The sequence below is a fragment of the Rhinolophus sinicus genome, chromosome X (assembly GCF_036562045.2).
Source record: "Rhinolophus sinicus isolate RSC01 chromosome X, ASM3656204v1, whole genome shotgun sequence".
Classification (NCBI taxonomy): domain Eukaryota; kingdom Metazoa; phylum Chordata; class Mammalia; order Chiroptera; family Rhinolophidae; genus Rhinolophus; species Rhinolophus sinicus.
In genome coordinates, this window is record NC_133768.1 from 113,027,356 (window position 1) to 113,041,886 (window position 14,531).

The 14,531-nt window shown below is 40.3% G+C and overlaps 1 protein-coding gene across 5 annotated transcripts in view; it reads right to left on the reverse strand.

Annotated features, from left to right (window-relative positions):
* The window catches only part of EDA2R (ectodysplasin A2 receptor), a 49,079-nt gene extending 36,419 nt beyond the window's left edge, over positions 1-12,660 (reverse strand). For 3 of the 5 annotated variants that reach the window (XM_074323725.1, XM_074323724.1, XM_019718930.2), the window contains exon 1: positions 12,560-12,660. The gene's annotated coding sequence lies outside the window, so the exon portion shown is untranslated. Of the gene's footprint in view, positions 1-12,550 lie in introns of all 5 variants that reach the window. The other 2 variants (XM_074323726.1, XM_074323723.1) reach the window with 1 other exon arrangement.
* Positions 12,661-14,531: the final 1,871 nt, after the last annotated feature.

Genomic DNA, 14,531 nt, shown 5'->3' on the forward strand with positions numbered 1-14,531 from the left:
AGCTGACGGAATTTTCTAATATACGACCTGCACTACAAGAAATACTAAAGAAGGCTATTCGACCACCATCAACAGGGACAATTTGTGGCAACCAAAACATAAAAAGGGGAGAGTAAAGGCCTGAACCGGAATATGGGAATGGAGAAAGTAAGCGTGCTGAAGAAAATGGAATACTCTAAATATCAAACTTTCTTTTACATAAACTTAAGGGTAACCACTCAAAAAAAAAAAATCCAGAACTGAAATATATACTGTAATAAAAGAAGAAACAGAGGGGAACATCATAGAATACCACCACGCAGAAATAATAGACAACAAAAAGGCAAAGAAACAATGGAGACACAGCCTTACCAGAAAACTAAAGATAGAATGACAGGAAATCCTCACATATCAATAATCACCCTAAATGTAAATAGACTGAACTCACCAATAAAAAGGCACAGAGTAGCAGATTGGATCAAAGAACTAAACCCAACCATATGCTGTCTCCAAGAGACTCATCTCAGCTACAAGGACAAGCATAGATTCAAAGTGAAAGGGTGACAATTGACACTCCAAGCAAATGGTACCCAGAGAAAATCAGGTGTAGCCATAATGATATCAGATGAAACAGACTTCAGGGTGAAAAAGGTAACAAAAGACAAAGATGGACATTTCATAATGGCAAAGGGGATTAGACAACAAGAAGACATAACAGTCATCAATATTTATGCCCCAATCAGGGAGCACCGAACTATACCAAGCAGCTACTAACAGAACTAAAGGAGAAATTGACCAAAACACAATTATACTAGGGGACTTAAATACATCATTGACAGCTATGGATAGATCATCCAAACAGAAAATAAATAACGAAATAGCAGCCCTAAATGACACATTAGATGAAATGGACATAATTGACATATATAGAGCACTTCATCCTAAAACATCAGACTATACATTCTTTTCTAGTATATATGGAACATTCTCAAGGATAGACCACATATTGGGACATAAAATCAGCCTCAGCAAATTTAAGAAGATTGAAAGCATACCAAGCATATTCTCTGATCACAAGGCTTTGAAATTGGATATCAACTGCAAAAAGAAAGCAGGAAAAAACACAAATATATGGAGATTAAACAAGAATACTATGAAGGACTATATGCCACCAAATTCAATAACCTAGAAGAAATGGATAAGTTCTTAGAAACATATAGCCTTCCAAGGCTGAACCATGAAGAACTGGAAAATCTAAACAGACCTATCACCAGTAACGAAATTGAATCAGTCATCCAAAACCTTCCCAAAAGCAAAAGTCCGGGACCAGATGGCTTCACTAGTGAATTCTACCAAACCTTCAAAGAAGATCTAATACCAATCCTGCTCACACTCTTCCAAAAAATTGAAGAAGAGACAGTACTCCCTAACTCATTTTATGAGGCCAACATTACCCTGATACCAAAACCTGGTAAGGACAACACAAAAAAAAGAAAACTACAGACCAATATCTCTGATGAATACACATGCAAAAATCCTAAACAAAATTCCAGCAAATCGAATACAACAATGCATTAAAAAGATTATTCATCATGACCAAGTGGGGTTCATCCCCTGGGCACAAAGATGGTTCAACATCCACAAATCCATCAATGTGATACATCACATAAACAAAATAAAAGACAAAAATCATTTGATTATATCAATTGATGCAGAAAAAGCATTTGACAAGATACAACATCCATTTATGATTAAAACCCTTAATAAAATAGGTCTAGAAGGAAAATGCCTTAGCATAATAAAGGCCATATATGACAAGCCCTCAGCTAATCTCATAATTAATGGTGAAAAACTAAAGCCCTTTGCTCTACGTTCAGGAAGACAACAGGGCTGTCTCCTATCACCTCTGCTTTTCAACATAGTGTTGGAAGTCCTTGCCAGAGCAATCACCAAGAGAAAGAAATAAAAGGCATTCAAATTGGGAATGAAGAAGTTAAATTGTCACTCTTTGCAGATGACATGATGCTATATATAGAAAACCCCAAAGAATCCACCAAAAGGCTATTAGAAACAATCAATGAATACAGTAAAGTTACTGGCTACAAAATCAATGTACAAAAGTCCATTGCATTCCTATATACTAACAATGAAATCTCAGAAAAGAAATACAAAAACAATTCCTTTTGCAATTGCAGCAAAAAGAATAAAATACCTAGGAATAAACTTAACCAAGGATGTGAAAGACCTATATGCTGAAATCTTTAAGACATTTTTTAAAGAAATTGAAGAAGACACAAAGAAATGGAAAGACTTCCTCTGCTCATGGATTGGAAGAATCAACATAGTTAAAATGGCCATATTACCCAAAGCAATATACAGATTTAATGCAATCCCCATCAAAATCCCAATGGCACTTTTAAAAGAAATAGAACAAAAAAATCATCAGATTTGTTTGGAACCACAAGAGACCCCGAACAGCCAAAGCAATCTTAAGAAAAAAGAACAATACTGGAGGTATCACACTCCCTGACTTTAGCTTGTACTACAGGGCTACAATCATCAAAACATTGTATTGGCAGAAAAACAGACACATTGACCAATGGAATAGAATAGAGAACCCAGAAATAAAACCACATAGATATGGACAGATGATTTTTGACAAAGAAGCAAAGAACATACAATGGAGGAAAGACAGCCTCTTCAATAAATGGTGCTGGGAGAATTGGATAGCCACGTGCAAAAGAATAAAACTGGACTGCTATCTGTCACCATGTACCAAAATTAATTCAAAATGGATCAAAGACTTAAGCATAAGACCTGACACAATAAACTGCATAGAAGAAAACATAGGTACTAAACTTATGGACCTTGGGTTCAAAGAGCATTTTATGAATTTGACTCCAAAGGCAATGGAAGTAAAAGCTAAAATAAATGAATGGGACTAAATGAAACTTAAAAGCTTCTGCACAGCAAAAGAAACCATCGACAATAATACAGAATTGTACACCTGAAATCTATGTAATTTTACTAACAATTGTCACCCCAATAAATTTAATTTAAAAAAAAAAGAGGCAACCAACTGAATGGGAGAAGGTTTTTGCAAACAGTGCCTCCGATAAGGGGCTAATATCCAAAATATACAAGGAACTCATGAAACTCAACAACAACAAAAAACAAACAACCCAATTGAAAAATGGGCAGAGGACCTGAAGAGACATTTCTCCAAAGAGGACATACAAATGGCAAATAGACATATGAAAAAATGCTCAACATCACTAATCATCAGAGAAATGCAAATAAAAACCACAATGAGATATCACCTCACCCCAGTCAGAATGGCTATCATCAACAAGACAAATAGTAACAAGTGTTGGAGAGGCTGTGGAGAAAAAGGAACCCTCATACACTGTTGGTGGGAATGCAGACTGGTGCAGCCATTATGGAAGGCAGTGTGGAGCTTCCTCACAAAATTATGAATAGAATTACCATATGACCCAGCAATCCCTTTCCTGGTTCTCTACCCAGAAAATCTGAAAACATTTATACATAAAGACACGTGTGCTCCATTGTTCATTGCAGCTTTGTTTACGGTGGCTAAGACATGGAAACAACCAAAATGTCCTTCGATAGATGAATGGATAAAGAAGTTGTGGTATACATACACAATGGAATACTATTCGGCTGTAAGAAAAGATGATATAGGAACATTTGTGACAACATGGATGGTTCTTGAGAGTATGATGCTGAGCGAAATAAGTCAGACAGAAAAAGCAGAGAACCATATGATTTCACTGATATTTGGTATATAAACCAAAAACAACAAAAGAACAAGACAAACAGAAACTCATAGACACAGACAATAGTTTAGTGGTTACCAGAGGGTAAGGGGGGTGGAGGGTGAGAGATGAGGGTAAGCGGGATCAAATATATGGTGATGGAAGGAGAACTGACTCTGGGTGGTAAACACACAATGGGATTTATAAATGATGTAATATAGAATTATACACCTGAAATCTATGTAATTTTACTAACAATTGTCACCCCAATAAATTTAAAAAAGTAAAAAGTAAAAAAAAATAAAGCATTAGATCATGTCTTTTCCAACCTCAAAATCCATCGATAGCTCTCCACTTTACTCAATAAAACTGAAGATCTAATAATGGTCAATGAGGCCCTATCTCAGAGGTGTCCAAACTTTTTTCAACGTTTTTCACCAAGGGCCATATGCGGTAAAATATACAAACAGCCAGGCCACTCACTCGAGGTGAAGTACGCATTGCCTCACCTGGTTTATTTAAGTAAACTAAGTATGTTTTTGGAATTTTCTGTGGGCCAATTAAAAATGGATTGCTGGCTGCAGTTGGCCCACAGGACGCATTTTGGACACCCCTGGTCTAGATGATCTGCCTACCTCCCCTTAATGCATTGCCTCTTAGATCCCATGATCTACTACTCTTCCTCTTATTCTCTTAACCCCAGATATGCTGGTTTTCTTGCTATTCCTCAAACTTACTAAGAATGCTGCCACCTTAGGCCTTCACACCTGCTGTCCCCTCATTGAGGCATGCCTTTTCCCCAGATATTCACATGGTTACCACCCTCATTTCCTTCACTTCTTTCTTCTTAAACCATTGTCTTAGTGAACCTTCTCTAACTACTCTTTTAAAACTGCAACTTTCACGTTCACTATCCACTTTCCTATTTCATCCTTCTCAATAGCACTTATGACCATCTGATATACTAACTGTCTTATTTACTTTATTGCCTGTTCCTTCCCGACTAGAAAACATTGTTCACTACTTCATCCCCTGTGCTTAAAACAGTGCCTGGCACATAATAGGTAATAAATAAATATTTGTTGGATGAGTGAATGGTAAAAAGCTACAAAATGATGGTAACAATCTTCTGACTGAGTGAAAGGTTTCATAGTTTTTAAAAGGTTTCACGTCAGTTAGTTCAATGGATCCTTACAATAACCCTAGGAGTAAGCCCGGGATTATTATCACCAATTAACAAATTCTTAAAAACAGGCTCGAAGAGAAAAGATTTCCCTAAATTTACTCAAGTATTAAGAAAGAAAACCAGAATTCACAGGTACTTTAAGATCCATGAGTGTAATGTGCTTTCCAAGGCAGTAGTAGACTCTAAAATAGGGAATGACGGTCCTCCTAGCCTGTCAGTGAAATTTGGTTTTTCTTCAGTAATATTTTATGTTGGCTAACAGGTATTTTCTGAATTGTAATCTGACTTTGCTTTCAAAAATGCCTAGACAGAGTTACTGCCCAAGCTTTAGGAGATAAAGGCCAGGACAAAGGTGGTAGCAACAGAAATAGAAAGGAAATGATGGTGGGAGATACAGACCTTACAAAGAAAGTCAATAGGACTTTAAAATTCCATGCATGTGAGAGCCAGGGGAAAGACATGAGTCACAGAAGATTCTGAGGGATCCTGCCTGGAAAACCAAGAGAACATTGGGGTCATGAAGAGTGTGAAAGAGAAGTTGCTTGTTAGAAACAAAAGACAATATATGCAGTTTTTCAAATTATTTTAAGTATGTAGAGTTGGAAGGGACAGAGGAACATGTCAGTGGTGGTGCCCAGCAGGCAATTAAAATACGTAGAACATAGGTTGGGACTAGACATAAGTCAAAGCATAGAAAACAAGGTCATGGATGCACATCAGAATCATATGGGGAACTTTGAAAGAATACCTATACCCTAGAACAGGGGTGTCCAAACTGCGGCCCGCGGGCCAACTGCGGCCCGCAATCCATTGTTAATTGGCCCGCAGCAAATTCCAAAAATACATTTAGTTTACTTAAATAAACCAGGTGAGGCAATACGTACTTCACCTTGAGTGAGTGGCCCGGCTGTTTGTGTATTTTACTGCATATGGCCCTCGGTGAAACATGTTGAAAAAAGTTTGGACACCTCTGCCCTAGACCATTACATCAAAACCTCTGGGAGGTTAAGAACCACTGGCCAAGATAAATCATGGCAGAGGTTTAGATGAGCAAAGAAAAATGCCAAGAACAGAACATTGAGGTACATCCATATCTGAAGCTAGAAGAGGAAGGACAGCCAGCAGCAACCAAGAAGGGGGACGTCAGAAAGAAAGACTAGAACCTGGATAGTGTAGTGCAGGACAAAGTTTTAAGAAGTAGGGGTTTTTGGTACAGGGATGTGGAGTGGGAATGCATTATTTTTATTTTATTTTGTAGGCATGTGATAAAAGTGAATTGTCTTTTAATGTTGAAGCATATAATAATAATAATAGAAATAATTCAGAAACCACAGGTGGTTATTACAGTTTTTAACAGGTTTCTCTTTCCATGTCCAAAGTGGCTGAAGAATTTCAACTGTTAGTGATAGCAACATCTGCTCCAGTAATGTCAGGATTAGTATATCAACAGAGGAGACTGAATGAAGCAGTGCAAAATTAAAGAAGCTTCACCTATTTACGTTGTCCTTTATTTGAGTATACAGAGCCACAGATACTGCCTTAGCAAGAATAAAGATGCTGGGGTAGGAAAAGGAAAAAAAATACTTGTTAAAAAGCAATTGTCGGTTTCCTGTCAAGATGGCAGAGTAAATAAACCCTGTGCTCGCCTCCTCTCAGGACCACATCAAAATTACAACTAAAGTACAGAACAATCATCATTGAGAATCACCTGAAGTCTAAACTGAAGTCCTACAACTAAGGACATACAAAGGAAGCCACATTGAGACTGAGAACCTATGTAACAGATGGGATGCTGCTCAATTTGTGAATCTTTCAATAAAACCAATTAGATCATTAAAAAAAACAGCAATTTTCACTGTACAGATACAATTAACAGCCAATTGAACTGGGCCATTTCCATTCAGCCAAAAGCAAATGCTAACCATATGAGTTAAATTCTTTCTCCTTCAAAACGTGTGAGCACACATATTCACAACAAAAAAGTACAAACCTAAAAAGAAAAACATAACTTAAAAGACTATAAATTGAGGCGGACAAAGAGCTAAAAAGTATCTAAATATTTGGTTAGTGTCTGGCAACGGCTGAGAAAGAATTGTGAAAAGGAGGAGAGAAAAGACTGTGTAGCCAAGAATATAGAGATATAATTAATAAAGCAAATGGGATGGAATTAAAACAGCAAACTTTGGGCTGATTATGATGGGAAAATATCCTTTTAATTATTGGTTAAACAGTCTTCCCAAGTGGGAGCAAAGGCACAGAAACTCCCCTGGATGATGTTCAAGGGAAAAATGAGATCATGCATGTGAGAGTCCTCTGGAAACTCTGGATTGTGCTACACATGTGAAGTGTTGCTATGACTCTTGTTACCATCCCACTCACAACTGGGAAACAAAGGACACTGGAGACAAGCCATGGGCCAGACAAACACAGCCAATACCTGAAAGCCATGGTTTGCTCCACTGTGGTCCTAGCTAAAGTGAGTAATTTATTCATGTACCAACAACCACAAGATACCAGGAAATTATGGTATCATCAAAAAGTAGTTACCCCACCAGCAGCACTGAGAGTGGATATTCATTGACTTCTCAAGGAGGTTATGCTTTTGGCTGAGTTGTCCCAGCTAGGAATTGAATTCATGGTCTTTCTTTCCTTCTTTGTTCTTTCCTCTCCTCTCCTCTCCTCTCCTCTCCTCTCCTCTCCTCTCCTCTCCTCTCCTCTCCTCTCCTCTCCTCTCCTCTTTCCCTTCCCTTCCCTTCCCTTCCCTTCCCTTCCCTTCCCTTCCCTTCCCTTCCCTTCCCTTCCCTCCTTCCTTTTTACAGGGCTGGGGACTGGATAAAACAGTCATATGCACTGATTTCTGACTTCTATTAATGTTTTCTTTTGGTTTTGCTCCACATTCTCTCCATCCTGTCCAATTTACCAAGCAATATGGAATAGCTGTATTTCTCTGAAGATGTCAATAAGAATAGTGCCTTTCCTCCCATAGCAATTTAAATTCTATGAAGTACACTATCTTTTCCTCATAGGCCAGGGAATGAAATATCCTAAAGAAATAGACATACAAATGGATGGGGATTTGCAAGCATAGCTCAGGATCACTAATGGGAGAATCAGTCTATAGAATGAAGCCTGCCTGTAGAGGTGAGTACTGATACTAAAATATTCCTTGCATTTTTTTAGGATGCCCAAGGGGGATAAAAAAACAAACAAAACAAAAACGTACAAGACCTGGCAGGGTAGTGGGGGAAAGGTGAAACTGATATAATAAGAATGCTATGATCTCAGATGTAGGTGCATATTCTGTAAGAAAATTCACAGAATCCTACAATCTTGGACTTAGAAAGGAGTTTAAAACTCACTAGTCCCAACTTCCTGTTGTCCAAAAAGAAATACCGTCCAGCTCTACTTGGACTCTTTCAATAACATCCACCTCAGAATTCACAAGACATCTCATTTCATTATTGTTTATTTTTTCTCCTCTTCAGAAACAGGTTAAAACTTCAAACTATCAGATAATTGGAAACATATTATCATAGAATCCCAAAAGGGTTCTTCAAGATAACCTAACCCTATATCCCGGATGATCCTAATGGGAAAACTGAGGCCCAGAGAAGGGATATAAATTTTCCAAAGATAACACAGTTATCAGTGGCAGATCCAGGACTAGAATCCAGGGTCCACTGGCCTGTCTGTTTCCCATAATTAAAGAAAGAAAGGGGTAGGCCCAAGTTCAGGGCTGATTACTCAATGTGTATATTACCAAGGCTGTAGCTTCTCTCTCTTTTTGCTGCACTCCCAGAGCCTAATCTTGGCTTATTTTACCCTCAACAGGAACAATTCCAAAGAGTGGGCTGGTTCAGGGCGAGGTGACCCGTGGAAGGAAAGTGGTGCTGCCCACTCGTTTTGGCTTATCCACACGATGACTAAGAACACCCTGAGAATGAAAACGTTTTACTCTTTGATTCCACCATATACGTTACAAGGAAATTCTATATTTGGACTTGTCAGAAACACAGGAAATATACACATTTAATTCTAATCCAAGACAAACTATATCCATCTTCATATCTCCCATGAGCACAGAATAATATTCCTTCCATTTTACAGACTGATAGTGAAATGGACTCACATCCTTCTTGTTACGCACCCAAGAAAAGAATTGATGGATGAGCTATTTTCCAGAAAGAAAGCAGAGAAAAATAGCTTCTGCTTCAATATAAGCTTTAGCTCTAAGGAATGGACCCAAAAGATGCCCGAATCTCTGCAGAAGGAATTCAAGTGGAGCAGATCAAGAAGATACCTAAAGGTGGGCTTTTGGCCTGGCTTGTGTTCCTAGGTGGAGAGGTATCATTTAATCTCCTCTGGGACTAGGGACTTTTGTCCCCCTTCAAGAGTTTCTCTAAATGAGTTCCTTCAAAGAAGGAATAATTAATGTAAAGTAATTAGAGGATCCATTCTCCTCTTATCCCCTTCTCTAGCCAAAGTTAATCTAATTGCTCAACCTGTACCTTAAACCAAAGAGCTGTGAAGTAAGAAAAATCTGGTTCCCAGTTTTGGCTTACTTAATAACTAAGCGATCTCCATCCAGCAACTTTCATTTACTCTGAGCCTGTTTGGTCACTTGTACAATTCAGAGAAGAACACCTACACCTTCCTAGTTGGGGTAAGGAGTCAGTGGGATGATGGATTTAAAAATACCTGGCATAAATAGGAACTTAAGAAATAATAAATTACAGAGCAACTTGTGACATTCACCCATCCTGTTCCTTTTGCAGTGTTTCCCATCACTTTGAAGTCACAACCATTGCCCCAATTTATAAAGCTCAAAACCTCAGTCTTATTTGACTTGACGTCATGCCATATGAGAAATGGTGGAAGAGCTGGGCTATTTGACCTGGGAATGGAAGATGCAGGAAGATCTGGTTTCCAGTCTTCAGATCGCTAAAGAACTATCATGAAAGAGCATGAGAAGATTGCTCTGAATAGCCCCAGGGGAAATGACTAGGATCTCTGGGTGGAAGCCACAGGGAGACTGAGTTCAGTTTAACAAAACGAAGAACTTTTGAAGAGTCAAGACTTTCCATAAAGGGAAGGGACTCTCTCAGAGATTAGCAAGCACACTTCTTCTGGAAGTGTTCAAGGCAGAGACTATCAAGAATGTTTTAAGGTGAAGTCAGTTAGGGTGAAAAAACATAATTCATGACAGCTTACTATGTGACAGATAATTGTGCTAGATACTTTACAGGAATTATTTCTTTTAATCCTCCCAACAACATTATGACCTGGGTACTACTCTCCCTGTTTTTCAACATAGAAAACTGAGGCTCAGAGATGTGCAGTATTTCTCATTGGGCTTACTACTAGTATTATAAGTGGGTGGGAGGAAAAATTATTTGTCGTATCAAACTGGTTGGCACTAAATATAGTAGTACCTCAGATTTTGCAAAAAATAAAAATTCACACTCCCTACACATATTTCTAAATGCCCTATGGAAATGCAATCTTGATTGGGAATGACAAATAATATGCTTAGAATCACAAACAGCAGGTAAGCAGCAGACTCAGGATTTATACACAGCTGTGTCTAATTCAGAAAATGGATATCCTTTGTATCGCACTATCCACAGACGTGGATGGAAGTGGGAGAGGAATGCACACCTTTCAAAGACTAAGCCAGTTCCAAGAGATTCTGATTCTCTCATTCCTCTTTTTCAATCTCATATAATTTATCTACTAAATTCTATAGATTCAACTTTTGTAACGCCTTGTTAAATTCATTGCCTTCTTTCTAGTCCCACAGTCACCACCTCAGTTCCAGGGTCATATCCCCTCCCTGCATCTGGTTTATCCACCTCTCATCTTTCCCTATTTTAATCCAGCTGATTCACGTTTACCAGATTATTCTTCCTGAAACACAGATTTGACTTTTTTCTTTAGCTCAGAAACTTTCAATGGCTTTCCACTGTCTGCCGAATCAAACAGAAAATCTAGGATCCAAAAATCTTCCAGTTTGCCACGAATCTAACCATGGCAACTTTAACTTCCACGTTTTCCCCTAATTGTACTCTAAAATCCAGTTCAGCTGCGGTTTTTTTCACATGCCCTGAGCTCCCCTGCCTCCAAACAGTTGTTCTTGTTGTTTTCTCTGCTTGGACTGCCTTCTCTCCTATCTCCACCTGTTGAAATCCTATCTGTGTTTCATGGTCCATCTTAAATAATAATAATACTTAACATTTATTGAGTGCTTATTTTGGTCCAGCCACTGTGCTAAGTGTGTGCAAGTATTTTACATGGATTATCTAATTTAATCCTCACAAAAACATGATGAAGTAAGCTCTATTATTATCTCCATTTTAGCCTAGAGTAAATCAGAAGTAATTCTACTTGTCCAGTGTCACGCAGTTTATAAATGGTGGGAATAGGATTTGAACACATGAAGTCTGGCTCTGGAGCCCAGAAAGGTGTTACAATGTTAAAAAACAATCAATCACAAAGCCCTTTCTGATTTTCCCTGGCTCAACCTGATATGATCCTTACTTGATAACCTCAAAGCATTTTGACTGAACCTTTAAGACCTATCTTGTGTTATATTTGTTTGTTCTTATACCCATGATGAGAGTACCAGGTCTCAGTGGGCACAACCTATGTCTTAAGCATCTCTCTGTCTCACACAGTGGTGGCACAGAGTAGGTGCTCAGTGAGTCTGTTATGTTGAATTGAAGATATGTTGGGGTGAAGGAAGGAATAGAGAGTTATGTAGGAGAAGATGCCCCTTACTTCCTATCTTAGCCACCCTGCATAAACATGCTAACACCTGTCCAAACCAGACCTTGTAGTCTCTGCTTTCCCAGCCTAGTTTCTGACAGGTCTCTTCTTGTCCCCCAGTTCTCACAGCTGCCCCAGCTTTGGCCAGTGTTTGGGGTAAGGCAGGATCAAAATATCACTGCCCTGGGCTTAGCTTCAGGAGTGAGGGATCAAGTGAAACCCAGTCGGGTGGGTGAGAGGGCAGACTGAAAGCCCCCAAATAGAGCCGGTATGCTCTTTACACAAGTCCTGACTTGCCCAAAGGCCATGTGGGTGGGCTGGCAGCTAAACTTCCCTCTGGATGCTTCACATGTCTGATCTAACCCCTCCTTCCCTCCCTCCCCTAAGCTCTCAGACTCCCTCTCTTCCTTATCTCCCAGGCTCAGATGCTCAGAGTGGCTGAATGTGTCCAGGCATGTTCCCAGAAGTCATGAGAGTCCAGTAAAAAGCCTACACAGGGAGGAACTGGCTGCCAAGGCCATCGGGGCATTAGCGCAGGTCCCAGTTACTGTAAACAGGAACCTCTGGATACAGATAGGTGTACTGACAGATGGCCACGGGATGCCTTCCCAGACATTCTGACTTTGTAGCGCCTTAACAGTGTCATCCAAATGATCCCGAACTTCCACCCCTGTTTTCCACTGGTCTGAGCTGCCTTCCTATGCCAAGGGGTGTTCCCATACTCACCCTGTAAGTGGATGGATCGATAGATCTTGCTCCAGCAACAGAATTCCTGGACAAATGTACCTCAGCGCAGGCCAGACATCACACCAAGCCCCCACCCTTCAGCCCCCAGCCTGCATACCACACTTACAGTAGATGAAATCCTTTGTAATCAAAGCTCCTCTCAGACTCATTGCACATCCACGTGTAGCAACAACAGCCCAAACCCGTCCTCTTTTCCTTTCATGTTACGCCTACTTCTCCGCCTCCATGAGGCTCCTGAGGCAGCTATTGGACTGCTCGAGTGTCTAGGCATGGCTATGCAAAGAAGTGCTGCCCCTGAGATGGACACTGTGGGGACAGCAGAAAAGGGGAGGAGCAATCAGTGACCAAGCCATTCCTATGTCAGGAACTGAAAAGCTTCAGAGTTGAAGCCGGAGTGAGAGGGGGGATGGGCAGAGAGTCAGGTCCTGCTTAGTCTGAGGTCATGTGGGTGGAGGCACCTTGCAGATTCCATTTCCTGTGACTATTTCACAGTAGGATGCCGCTCAGCTCCTCAAAGTTAGCAGGCTTGGAGTCTGATAGGGAAAATTAGTGTTGGCAAAGTAACCATTTTCAGACTCACGGAAAAGCCACTTCCCAGCTCTGGCCCTGCCTTCTTTTTATACTATTACACTCAGAAGGGTAGGCAGGATTTGGACAGGAGGAAGAGAGGAGATATAAAGCAGAGGAAAGACTGCTAAAAATCAAGGAGAACTGGATTGTGAAATCACCGTGTCTGGGCCCCAGAGTCTCTGTACAAAGAAGGGATCAGACTAGATGGTCTCTAAGGGCTCTTCCAGCAATGACAGTCTGGGAGTTTATGAGTGTATGATCTCAGGGGCAGCAGTGAAGAAGCCCTGGAATGTTAGTAGGCCCTGACCTTGAAGAATCTGCAGAGGAAGTGGGGAGATAAGACAGCCTAGATAATCAGAGAACAGCACACAGAATTGAATGAAGGGTCACACTATGGGGTAAAGGCTAGAAGGGCAGTGAGTGGCAGGGAGAAGGGAGAGAGGGAGGAAGGGAGGGAGGAAGAGAAGGGAGAGAGGGAGGAAGGAGAGAGAGAGAGAGAGAAGCCAGGCAAGTCAAATGCTCTTCAATAGAGCATTTGGGCGTGGGGTGTGGGGGACAAAAACCATGGAGAAGCAAATAGCATTATGGGTAGAGGGAAAGGAAAGTTTGAGCTAAGGCATGGGGAAGGGGACCACACAATGTGACATGATCAGACTCTGGGGGGCCCAACCTGGTATGGGCAAAAGCTGTATGCTAGGAGTTTCGGCTGGGGTCTCAGTACAGGGGCTCCAAATCCTTTCACAGAAAAAAAATGCTGAACAGGCCCTGAGGTAACTCTGAATAGGTCCTGAGTGAACCCCACATATGCTCCCTGGTTAAATCTATGACCAGAATGTGGCCTCAGACCCAGAAGGAGGAGAAACACCTGGGCTGGAATCCTGGGGCTGCTCCTACTAGCTGCATGACCTTGGGCAAGTTACTTCAATGCTCTATGGTTCACTAACCTCATTTGTAAAATGGGAACAATAATAATCCCTTCCTCATAAAGTTGTTTTGAGGATTACATGAGTTAATATACAAAACAGTTTTAATGTGTATAAGGAGCTTAGAACAGTGTCTGCGATATTTTAACATTATCAGTGTTTATTTAATTTAAACAAACAAATACAAGCACTTTAGGGCCCTCTGATGTCATCTGTTGAGACGTAAATAAAAATAGCTATCCTATGAACCTCTACAGCCTGCCCTGTCCCTGAAGAGAGTGTTGGACTAGATGACCTTGAAACTCTAGAGCAGTGCTTCTGACACGTCTGTGTGCACACAAATCACCCAGGGATCTCATTAAAGCACAAATTCTGATTCAGTAGCTCTGGTGTGGGGCCAAGACTCTGGCTTTCTAATAAATCCCGAGTTCATACTGATGCTGCTGAACCACCGACTATACTTACAATGGCAATGGTCTAGAATAACGTCTATTATTATATATGCATTCTAAGCATATATAGGAATACTTTCTTCATGATATTGTAACTGCGAAATGAGCTAATGTTTATAAAGCAAGTAGAGTA